The 13,610-nt window shown below is 35.5% G+C and overlaps 1 pseudogene; it reads left to right on the top strand.

The window, feature by feature from the left end:
* Nucleotides 1–13,073, top strand: part of LOC113058036 (xaa-Pro aminopeptidase 2-like) — a 28,605-nt pseudogene extending 15,532 nt beyond the window's left edge.
* Nucleotides 13,074–13,610: the final 537 nt, after the last annotated feature.

Here is a 13,610-nt window from a genome sequence, read left to right as displayed (position 1 = left end):
TCGAATATCGAAGCACTACGACCTTCATTGCTTTCAATGGGAAACTTTTGGCGTCAGAATTTGACACGAGGACATGAGATGTTTATCGCTATGAAATCACGTTCAAGAAGTCTCATTCAGCACACATCGCGATACTTGCTATCAGTTCCACAGTTTGGGTGAGTAGTCGTATATACGCTCTTTTAATGCCTTTTATAAAATGTATTCTGTCTTATTTATTAATCAAATTAGTGCCATATGTTTAATCGCTGTATTATATCGGTCATCCGCGGCTGTCTTTGAGTTTCATTGCGTTTAAATAAATGAACACAGCTGCTAATTAGTCTGATTAAACTCTATCTGTCACGTGACGTGCCATAGACATTCGAACAGTTTTATATTATTATTAATTTCAGGATCAATGATTTAAGTTGTATTTGTAGTAAAATCATGGTAATCACGACACTTACAATAGTAATAAATGAAATGTGAAGTTAAAACACAGTAAACAGGACATTAGTAACTGTAACTGTAGTTTTACTATGGTATATTAATAATCAATACAACAATACAATAATCACCAAACCAGCTATGTTTGTATCACTGTAATGTTAGTGTTTTTATGTGCTTTTATATGACAGATATCACAGTAATCATATGTTCTGTACCATGCTTTTAATACCTTTTAATGTAAATCCCAAAAAAAAAAAAAATCAAATTAAAAATAAATAAAAAAACATGTATTTTTCCATTTTGCAGTTCATTCATATCAGTTTATATTTATATATACATTTATATATATTTATTATATCTAAATATTTTGCTCACAGATCATTATTAACATTCTTTATATAATTCAATTTTATTTACTCTCCCCATTTTATTATTTTTATTTTTATTTTTAGCTGAAAAGACATAAAGGCAGTCAGCCCAGTGGTGTTTCTGGAGAGGGATTCCTTCAGAAATGGAGAAGACAGAAAGCTGCGGAGGCAGATATATGCAGCAGTAAGTCTGTGATAGTTTGTCTCTTTTATCAAACATTCCTGCTGTTATAATTTGTACAGCATTTGTTGTTTCTTAAACTGTTGCACTGTCCAAATACCCACACTTGCCATCTTTTCACTTGACCACTTGATTACTTATTTGACGTCTTTCCTGTATTTGGCCTAGTGTTCGAGTGAGCATGATGACCACGAGTGTGTGTCGAACTTTTCATGACCTGATGACTGTGTTTCCCAATCCTGATCCTGGAGAAGCCCAGCACTGCACGGTTTTGGTGTCTCTCTTATCTGCCTTGGAGTCTTCACTGATGAGCTGATGAGTTGAATCAGGTGTGTTTGATCAGGGAGACATCTCAAATGTGCAGTGTTGGGCTTCTCCAGGACCAGGATTGGGAGCCACTGCCTTATGGGACACTTATGTGTTTAAAGAGATTTTTAATAACTAATTATCAATATTTCACATACTGTACATTGGACAGCTTCCCATGACCTCTTGTGAGATCTCGGCAAAAAGTCTGACGATTTATTCCAAAACATGATGCATGATGGGATACACTAAGCTTTGTATAGCGCTCCGGAGCAGTATTGGAGAGGTTTAGTGTGTGTTAAGGACGCTGTGCTTTGGCATTATTAAGACCGTGGACAGTCTCGTTCACACACTGTCACGTACACACACTCTCAAGTTTTTACAGAGGCTTCTTTTATGGTCTAAACAAAACACAGTGTAATGTATAAGTTGAATGTAATTTAATATTTCCTTCCTTTCTGTCTTACAGGATTGTTTGAGGATAACGCTGTAGCTCCATCATGCACAAGGACTCACCTCGTTAACTCTTTATCCCCCGCACACACAGAAATGGTCCCTGGATCAGTGATTAGACTTTGCAGTGGTTTGATTTTTGCAGAAGATGTAACTTTGTTTTAATTATAAGCTCATAATGAATACATTACAGAACCAGTGATGAAAACAATAGTTAAAAATAGCGCTCCATATTAAAAATATATTGCACACTTGACATGCATGTCTTCATGGTGTTTTTTTGTGAGTTTGAAACATTTACATTGTGTTGTATAACATTTTGGTCACAACACTTTTTCCAGTGTTCTCTGAAAGACATACTGTATTTACTGTTTTGTTTTTTAATAAAAGCATTTTCATTTGCATACTGAAAATAGTTAATGTTTACAACATAACTGCCTTTTTATTCTTTATGGTGGCAAAAACGAGCTTGGTGACAGAGGATGCAGTGTAGTAATTTGGGCATGTTGTCTTTAAATGAGTTTGACATATCAATAAATAATGGAAGATCCTTACAAAAATATGCATGTTTATTATGCTTTATGTATTTATTTGTTCATTCATTCATTCATTTATAATTTCAGTTTTTATTCCTAGAGTTCAAATGGTAGAGAATGGTAAATCACAGAAACACAAATGTGAACAATTTTAACTTTAAAACACAATGTAATATACAATGTAAAGTTTAGAAGCACGTCATTTGATTAGTAAATATATTTGTCTTTGGTCAAAAAAAAAATATATATAAATCTTAAAAATGTGTCTTATATTTATTATAGAGGAATCTGTCTGTTGGATACAACTGCGACTGCTGGGCATGTGCACATCAATATTGCCCAATTTTTGTCAAGCTGAACAACGGAGGAAGGTGAAGACGTTAATAAAACCGAATCTAATAAGTAGCAAGCTTAATCTATTGTTAACCGAATCTATCCCTTCAGCCGAAAAACGAAAGACGTCGGTCATACATGGATAAGGAAGTGTGTCGCTGCTGCTCAGCTTTGATGTCATTGGCTATGAATTTTCAGGACAGTCTGTGGTTGGACTATCTTTTAACCCATATTAAACAGCGCATCATGTAAAAAAGTATGTTTTGCTGCTATCATCACATTAGTAATATATTAAGTCAACAAAGAAGTGTTGCTATCTTGACAAAAATGACATCTTTAGCGAGATCCTAATCCTAACCCTAAGCATAACTTCAATGAACTACAAAAAACAGCCCCCTAGTGTTGCCTTTGCATAGATAGAACGACGGAGGCTTGTGGGTAATGTAGTTTAAAACTTTTTATTAACGAAACGAAATAAATTATTTATTTTTAGGAAAACTGGATATCTAAATATGTTTATTGTGCAAACCTCTATGATATATTTGAGAGGCAGGCTGAAATGTGGTATTTTACAGTGAGCAATATTTAAAATGCCTTTATGTCAGCTTTCCATTTATTTCTGAAAACTGAGCTCAACATTATTTTATCAGCATAGCATAAGAAATAATCCTGCCCATTTTCTCTATGATATGTTAATTGGACTCTGATATACAGCCATTTGAAATGTACAGTTTTGGGCTCTTCCGGGGGGTGCTACTGGGCCCCTGGGGGTAGAAGGGCAGTAAAACCTACATATATGTATTCTACTCATCATGGACAACAAACTGAGCTGAGTCACATTTATATCTGACAGTTTTCACAGTCCTCTGTTTTCTAATTCTTACATCATTGCTATTATACCTTTTGACAGGACATTGTGAGGCCATCTGATGAAACATGGAAAAATTAGAAAGAAATGATTTAATAATGAAAATAATAGATTATTTATTTGATTTTTGAAGTATATGGCAAGAAATATAATGGATGAACCTGCAACAACTTGCCTTTATCTATTCCCCACTGTAAAGCAGTAATCAAGGACAATGTATACACATTGTGATACTTCACTATTACACAAGGACAAATTCATGCAGTGCTAAGAATATTAATTTATATATATATATATATATATATATATATATATATATATATATATAAAACTATTTAGCAAAAATCAGTGTAAAAATGTCCTCCTCACCCCCGTATCTTGCTCCTCAGGTGCTGGACATCATGTGTGTGCTCTTGGTTTTAATGCAGTACAAGATCCACATTGATCATTCCTGCTACATTCTCAGTTATCCCTCAAGTGTTTGTAACAATAAAGCCCATGGCACCATCTTGTAATGCAGAATAGTTAATCTCGTAACTCCCTTTATTTCACTAAAAAATGTGCATATTTGTTACTAAAATATGAAAAAATTACTTTCTGGTGTACTGATGTCCCAGATGTTATTAATCCGATCAAAAATGTTTATGTCTTAAATAAAAAAATAATCCCAATAATTAATATGTCGTTTTTCCAAGTCTAAAATAAACACATATGAGCCTACCTAGTAAAATTATGTATTTAACAAGAATCTTCAGAACACAATATTCACCATTTTCATTTTATTGAAGCATAGACTATAAAGTTGATAAAGTAGCATCAAGACAAATAAGATTCAATGAAAATAATTATCATCAAAAATACATTAACCTCATATATAAATCAGTTCACACAGATGAGTGATGAAATGTCCTTAAAAGTCACACAGTCCCATCCAGTCAACTGTGATACAGATCATGTGATACATATAAGACATGAGATACTGTTCCAGAAAATAATGATTCCCATCATCACATCTAAACTGGTTTCATCTCCCCATCGTGTTCTTCTTCTCTCGTGTCTGGAAACAGTTTGTGGTTGATATCCAGCACTGATGTGGTGTAGCTTCTCTCAGCCAGAGGATCTCTCAGTCCTAAGATCCCAGACCTGGTCAAAGTGAAACAAACAATCCAGATGAAGTTGTTTAATGGACAGAGAGCGCAGCTTATGTTCTGTGTGATTTTAGCAGTGTGAGCAACTATGACCCTTGTAGTACTGTACACTTACCATTCTTCAAGCTGTTTTAAGACCTTTTGAGAAGCTTTTTCTCTGAAGAGAATTTAGCACATCCTCTTCTTTCACTCCTTTCAAGAGCATCACTTGGTCAAAACCCCTCATTTGGCTGATGAGATCATCTGTACAAATAAAAATACTGCAATAAAAATTAAAGAATTAAGAAAAAGTTACAGAGGCAAAGGTCTTGCTCATGAGACTGCATTAGCATGTGTAGTTCTCAGAGACTCTAGAATTCATCTATTGTTGCAGTAAATGTGTTTTCTTCCTCTAGAATCTTTCTCTAAAGTTCCTGACTTCTCTCACAAACGTGTTTTAGTCTGTGCAGTGTAAGGCCTGGCTTCAAACCAATCCACTATCAATTCACAATTTATAACATAACATTTAGAAAACAATGAAATAATGTACATTGGTGTTTATATCAACTAAACCAATTTCATGATACTTGTCTACTTTTAAAACAGGTGGTGTGTTTTTAAAAACATAATATTAAAAATGTCCAGTCACACTTTGCTAACGTGCTGTAATTGTAATAGTAAAAAAAGAAATCAAGGCTGACATGACCAGTTCTGTGAGAGATCATCATAAAATGTTGTATAACACAGCATTGCTTCAACACACACATACCAGAGGACTTCTGTTTGTTTGAGCACAAGATGGCCATCTTCATTCCTCATCCTGAGCAAATCATTTCCTTGGTCTTCCTTCTCTTCTGTGAAACAAGATAATCTCTACTTACTCTGTGTGCAAATAATATTGCTCATTAAACATAATTAAGTTAATTTAAAGTAAGATTCAGACCAGAGCATTTGAGGAGTAAATGTTGATTAAAAAAAATATTCTAAACAAATGTACTTGGGAAGAGCTGATCATGGCAAGATTCGCTGAGACTCAGTAACAGCTCTTTTAGTTTTTAGGAAGGTTTGTGAGGGTTGGCTCTTGAGTGAGTTGTTGAGCTTGATATTTTAGACCTGAAAAAGAAGAACAGCATTAGGATTATCTGCAAAAAATCCTGTAAAACAGAAAGAAGGAAATATTATTAATTACGTGCAGCTTGTACATTACACCTCTGTAAAGATGCTGTATAATTAAATGTTAAATGAATCCATTATTGAAAGCAAGTAATTAATAGCAAGCTATAGTCATATGAATTCTTTTGATAGTGTCAGATGAGGCTGTCCTGGGGCTTGTACAATATCATACAAGTGTTAAACTGGATTATTAAGACTGTGATGTGTTTAGGGATCATTTTTAAGACTTTGACCCTGTCCAGATACCCACACTTGCAGTCTTGGCCACTTGAGAGTGTGTGTACGTGACAGTGTGTGAACGAGACTGTCCCCGGTCTTAATAATGCCAAAGCACAGCGTCCTTAACACACACTAAACCTCTCCAATACTGCTCCGGAGCGCTATACAAAGCTTAGTGTATCCCATCATGCATCATGTTTTGGAATAAATCGTCAGACTTTTTGCCGAGATCTCACAAGAGGTCATGGGAAGCTGTCCAATGTACAGTATGTGAAATATTGATAATTAGTTATTCAAAATCTCTGTAAACACATAAGTGTCCCATAAGGCAGTGGCTCCCAATCCTGGTCCTGGAGAAGCCCAACACTGCACATTTGAGATGTCTCCCTGATCAAACACACCTGATTCAACTCATCAGCTCATCAGTGAAGACTCCAAGGCAGATAAGAGAGACACCAAAACCGTGCAGTGCTGGGGTTCTCCAGGATCAGGATTGGGAAACACAGTCATCAGGTCATGAAAAGTTCGACACACACTCGTGGTCATCATGCTCACTCGAACACTAGGCCAAATACAGGAAAGACGTCAAATAAGTAATCAAGTGGTCAAGTGCAAAGATGGCAAGTGTGGGTATTTGGACAGTGCAGCAGTTTAAGAAACAACAAATGCTGTACAAATTATAACAGCAGGAATGTTTGATAAAAGAGACAAACTATCACAGACTTACTGCTGCAAATATCTGCCTCCGCAGCTTTCTGTCTTCTCCATTTCTGAAGGAATCCCTCTCCAGAAACACCACTGGGCTGACTGCCTTTACGTCTTTTCAGCTAAAAATAAAAATAAAAATAACAAAAATTGAATTATATACAGAATGTTAATAATGATCTGTGAGCAAAATATTTAGATATAATATATATATATATATATATATAAACTGATATGAAAGAACTGCAAGATGGAAAAATGCATGTTTTATTATTTATTTTTAATTGCATTTTTTTTTTTTTTGGATTTACATTAAAAGGTATTAAAAGCATGGTACAGAACATATGATTACTGTGATATCTGTCATATAAAAGCACATAAAAACACTAACATTACAGTGATACAAACATAGCTGGTTTGGTGATTATTGTATTGTTGTATTGATTATTAATATACCATAGTAAAACTACAGTTAGTTACTAATGTCCTGTTTACTGTGTTTTAACTTCACATTTCATTTATTACTATTGTAAGTGTCGTGATTACCATGATTTTACTACAAATACAACTTACATCATTAATCCTGAAATTAATAATAATATAAAACTGTTCGAAGGTCTATGGCACGTCACGTGACAGATAGAGTTTAATCAGACTAATTAGCAGCTGTGTTCATTTATTTAAACGCAATGAAACTCAAAGACAGCCGCGGATGACCGATATAATACAGCGATTAAACATATGGCACTAATTTGATTAATAAATAAGACAGAATACATTTTATAAAAGGCATTAAAAGAGCGTATATACGACTACTCACCCAAACTGTGGAACTGATAGCAAGTATCGCGATGTGTGCTGAATGAGACTTCTTGAACGTGATTTCATAGCGATAAACATCTCATGTCCTCGTGTCAAATTCTGACGCCAAAAGTTTCCCATTGAAAGCAATGAAGGTCGTAGTGCTTCGATATTCGACGCCGAGAGGCACATTTGGCGTCATAAAAGTGACGCTAGGGGCGCTTGACCATGCTTCGGTTTTTGACGCCTTTGGAGTGAGAATGGGTTGGGATTCAGGCAGAGAGACAAATTTACTTTAACTGGGAGCTAGAGCGAGATGGTGACGAGTTAATTAATATTCTAAAATGTATTGTGCCATCCCAAAGAGGCACAAAATCCCTTTCACAGACTTTTAAATTAAATGTTCCCTCCTGGTGGAATGGCCTGCCCAACTCAATCTGAGCAGCTTCAAGAATCGGCTAAAAACACATTTTTTCTGTCTTTATTTGACCTTCGAACTCTAGCACTCTCTATTCTAATTCTATTCTTTAAAAAAAATATTGCCCCTTTTAGACTTGCACTCTATCCATTTACTAACTGCTTGTTTTCTTAAAAAAAACAAAAAAGCTTGCTCTATTCTTTTTCTATTCTGGCTGTTTTCTTTTTATTTATTCTATAATTAAAAAACAACAACAACAACAACAAAAACCTTGCTACGTGTACTGTGTTAAGCTAACTAAACTAAGGCTTGTTATAGCACTTTGATTTTGATTGCTTCCATTGTCCTCATTTGTAAGTCGCTTTGGATAATAGCATCTGCTAAAATGACTAAATGTAATGTGCAGTAAATGTAAACTTGTCTAAGTGAAGGTGAACGTGGGTGAATTAATGTATTAAAAGACATATTCAAAGGACATTGAAAAATGCTATTCCATTGATTGTTGTGTAGAATTATTTTATTTTCCCCTTATTTGTCTGTTGTTCATTTGAGTCTTTAGCACTATTCTGGTCTAACTCTACTGGATCACAGCCTCCGTTCGCAGCTTTACCAACTGGCTAATCCTATAGAGATCCATGAGGGAAGTCAGGGGGACTTTGACCTATTCTTCTTCTCTGCAGATGAGCAAACAGAGCTAATAAAATACTTTGAACTTTCTATCCATCAAATAATTGTGAAATAAAAAACTGCTGATTAAATGTATTAAATTGGAAAACATTTATTTTAAATTGTATAATATTTCACAATATCCCTTATATATTTACTATATTTTTCATCAAATAAATGCAGACTTATAAGAGACTTCTTTCAAAAATATGTTAAAATGTTTTTTTTTTACTTTTTGCAAACTTTTGCATGCATCACATGAGAAACAAATTAAAGATTATCCAAATCATTCGTGAATCATGTGGTCACCACTCTTTGCTGCTTCAGCCATATTTGACGTCTACAACACCAACCTGGCTCCAGCGGGCTGGATCCTGAAGTCTATTCCTGATAACCTGGCGGATAAAAATATGGACAGATCGACCTCCTCTGCCTCCTGACAACCCCAAACATTTACCTGACAGTGTCATCGGTGTGGGCATGTCTTATCAGCATCACTTGACTGATAAGTACCAAGCTAATAGGGCAGAGGAACATAAGATGATGCCATCAGACTAAAGCTTTTATTTAATCTTTTAATGATTAGTGATATAACTTACAGTAATCACAGTTGATAGAGGGGATATAATAGTTGATTCTGGTGCCAATATAAAGTCAGTGAGGACTGAATAAAGCAATAGTCAACCTAAAAAAAAAAAAACATCATGTTTTTTTTTTCTGTGGGACATAAAAGGAGAAATTCTCTGCTTATTGCTCTTTTCCATAAAAGAGGCTTTTAAGCCTCAAAAAAGATTCAAAAAAGAATCTTAAAATCAGTGCTTACAAGTTTCTGAATTCATATGATAACTTTGTGTGAGGAACATATCAAACCTTTCAGTATGGTTTACTAATAATTTTCTTGCTAAGACTAATTGTTGAGTCAACGTGGTGAACTTGAGAGCCAAATGAATGAATCCTTTAAACCAATATTCAAAAATGTATTCAATCATTTTGGTGAAGTGGATGAGTGATTCACTGAATAGATTTTACTAAAATCAATCGTCTCTACTTCTATGGTCCCTTTTATTGTAATTGCATGGAAAAGAGTGACCGAAGGGTTAGTGACTGTGCCACAGTCAGATCCCAAGGGTTAGTAAATGGTACAGAATTCTAATTTTGGGGTGAACTGTTTCTTTAAGGTTTTGATGTAATTAAAGTTAACATTGTGCCTGTGTGTGTTTGTTCGGATGTTCAGAGAGGACCTAGCCAATGAAAATAGATCATATACGAACCCAGATAAGAGACAATCCATACAAGCCCACCACTGTGCTGCTTTCAGCTCTGGACAAGACCGCATGTAAACACAAAACAGCACAACACAAAGCCATCTCATGCAGGAGATTTCCTCTGAATTATTCTGTAAAACTCTAGTCGGGCCAAGCATTTGAGTTTGCGTCCCTATTTTCAGGCCTGTTTAATCTACGAGGCAACAACATCCCTTTTAATTCATTCTTCTAGTCTTACACTCTGCTATCAAGGGATGCGATATGGCAGGTTCCTCTGTTTCATATTAATAGCACTATGCTTAGTTGGTTTGCTGTACAGTTTCTAACTACTGTAACCTCCTTCACCAGGCTCTTTGTGCACATTGAATGAATAACAGAAGAGTTGAAGGTGTACCTGAACACTTCATGCTGCTATTCCTGTTGTGTGCAGCTGCTTGAGTACAGCTCTGTGCGCTCGTACCTGCAGTCCTATCTACAGAGACTCACCGTGAGGGTGTGGGTGGGTACAGAGGACACCAACCAAGCCCTGTATGAGCTCATCACTGCTGAGGTATGACCTGGATCCAAAATATAGACTATTTGTATGTGTATGAAAGCTTGGATGCTCAAATAAAAAGTCTTAAACTGTCTGATTGCTGATTATGGCTGAGATGGTTTCAGTCAAGCCCCTCGAGAGTTAATAACTGATTCTCATTTTTTGCTTAATTCTTAAATAGTACTGTAGCCTATAGTTTATTTTTCCCATATGGCTTTTTAAAGGCTGAAAACATAAATGTAAATATGTAACTGTAATCTAGGAGACAGCAAACAAGCCTATGTTCTTGCATCTGTCAAAAATGTTTAGTTACGTACATCTGCATCATGCACATAACACCATGTGACAAAATTAGATTGCTATAATTGGTGGACCCATTTTTATTTTTGACACACTACACAGCTATTTCAGCTACTTTATTTTGCCCTTCCAGGTCTCTCTGAAATAAAATTATATTATTGACAGATATGTAAATAAATACAATGTGACCATTACATTAGAGACAATTTAATTAAATTTCTCATGTACTGTAAGAGGACACACACACAGTCTTCTCCCCAAATGACTTTTGTAAACAGTCATAACCGTGATGGACACTGTTGACTGATACTTGTGTTGTATTATCGTAATTTAATTGTAAAGATTGAGGGCCACCTTATCACATCATAAAGCCACATTGAGAGGCCAGACAGACATTCATTGCAGCTAAATGTTGCTGAATCAATGTCGCATTGCCCCTTATCCTAAAACCTCTATCAGACATATTGGGACCTTTATTACTGATGGTGTTTGTTGTTTTCAGTGTTCTGTTGACATTTTTTGCAGAGTGAGAATTGAAAACAACTGCATTTGCAACATGCAACATGCATGGACAAACATCTTAGTTCTGTTTTTTTATACCTCTGTTGAATGCTTACAATTAATCGCCTCCGTCTGGCATTCGTCTGGTCTCAAGCAGGTGATTTTGTTCTTATCCGCAATGATGGCTGAGCATCCTCTCTCCCAGAGCTTAGGGATGCAGTCGCAGTCATGCAGCTGCTGGTGTGGCTTGAGAAGAAAGTTCCAGAAGAGACAGAGACTGAGCTCACAGCAGCACATTTTGTCGATCAGTGTCACGTACAGAACTGTGAAGCTAAACCCTCATCACTGATAAACACATTCTACTGACAGTGATTATATCAAGGTTTTTTTTTTTTTTGAAGACCTGCGGTTCCAAGAGTATATGTACTATTAGATAATATTTGAAAACCAGCTCCAAGATCAGTCATTACATTACAAATTCTTATTGAGAGCAAAAAAGTGTGAAAATATAAGAAAGAAAAGTGCAAGAGTATGTAATACCTAAGAAACAAATAATAATAATAATGAAACTTTTTTTAATGAAAAATGAGTAGTTGGTCCATTATGGCTAAATATTAGTTTACATATGGAGAAATCAATGAAATATTTACTTTTAAAAAACAGACTCTAGAACTCTATATTAGCCATCTTTCTAACCTTGCAAGATTCGAATAACATCATTTCCACAATTAGAACATGTTAGTACATCAAGGATGTTAATACGGAAGATGATTTACTTGTGTAAACTTCCTTTTTCTTGAGAACCACAAACCCTTTGCTGTGTTTTGGCAGCAAACAGAAGAACAGCAGAGGGCTGTTATCTATTAGTCCATCTAATGAAACTGCAAGGAAGCTGTCAGTGGATGAGATGTATCCTTTGGACTCTGGAAGACAGAACCTGTGAGTTTCAGAGTAATAATAGTGCATAGTTATTTTTGTGTTCAAAACAAAAATAATACATGGCCAAGCTCATGCATGCATTCTTCCTGATTTATGTTACCTAAACCCCCTAATTCAATGTTACAGGGATGGTACTACTGATATAACGCGCACTCTGCACAGGGGTAAACCCACTGACTTTCAGAAGGTACTGAATGAAATTCATAGGAAGTTATTGATGATGCAGAGTGTAATAGGATGCTTATACTGAAAAGAAAACTGTTTTTCTCTATTTCTCACTCTAATAGGAGGCCTACACAAGAGTACTCATGGGAAATTTTGAGATTTCAAGAAGCGTCTTTCCTAGAGATGATGATCTCCTTATCTTCAATCACATTATGCCTTCAAGCAACCATGCCATGATACTTCCACAAGAGGGCGCCATATCCACAGCAGACTTTTCACAGATACCTTCACAAAACCTGCCAAGTGCTCACTTTTAATGTTTCTTTATTCCCATCCTATATATATATATATATATATATATATATATATATATATATATATTATTTTTATTTATTTTTATTTTTTCATCAATTGGTGAGGAATCATTTATGATTATGATAATGATTGACTTAGTGATAACTACGGTTATAAACTGACAAACTCTCCCGTAGAACCTGGTTCTTACAAGGAGAGTGACTTTAGTTTAAGGATGACATTGCTGTCACTGTTCCAGTTACTACAAAGGTACATTGGCTTAGCACACGTCTGAAAATGGCCTTGTTTTCATTTATGACGAAACAGGAATCACTTACTGATCTCAGCTATGGCTAGCAGTGCTGATTGCATCTCTGTCTGACAGCATTTTATGTGTTGTCTTGTCGGTGCACTGGCTCAACAGATACTATGAGAGCATCCGGAGCGTGGTGGGTCCCGAGCTGGAGAGGAGTATGACTGGAAGGTGAAGCATACAGCACCCTTCCTTAGTGCTGGAGCTTCTGCTGTCCTCTCCTCAGTCACACTCTTAGTAACAATGCTGCCCTCTGTTTTCCTGCATAATCTGCTGTAAAACAAGCACTGAGGACCATAACCCACTTCACAGCGTTCAGTACAGCCTCTGCTCTTATTGTGGGCCGAGGTGACAAACTCACTTTCAGGTACAAACAGAAAAGCTTCAATGTTAAGTTGTCTATAATATACAGTGTTCTTTCTTTCTCCTCTATTTTTTCTCTTTTTTTCTGGAATTTTTATAAGCCATTTTAGGTGGATTTACCATCTAATTAGGATTTGTCCTATGTTTGAACTTGTGTTTGTATTTTATAATGTATTCTATGACAAACGTTTATACGTTTCATTAAAAAAGACAGTATTTAGTTTTAAAAATGATGCATTGCATTGTTTGTATTGTATTGACAATCATTGTTGATTTCTAGATTACTAAAGTAAGATTACTACAGTATCTCCACTACTTTGGTTCGTCTATGACTGCGTCTGAAATCTTA

Source organism: Carassius auratus, chromosome 39 (genome assembly GCF_003368295.1).
Source record: "Carassius auratus strain Wakin chromosome 39, ASM336829v1, whole genome shotgun sequence".
Taxonomy (NCBI): Eukaryota; Metazoa; Chordata; class Actinopteri; order Cypriniformes; family Cyprinidae; genus Carassius; species Carassius auratus.
The sequence above is the reverse complement of the archived record's forward strand: the minus strand, read 5'-3'. Positions and strand labels throughout refer to the sequence as shown.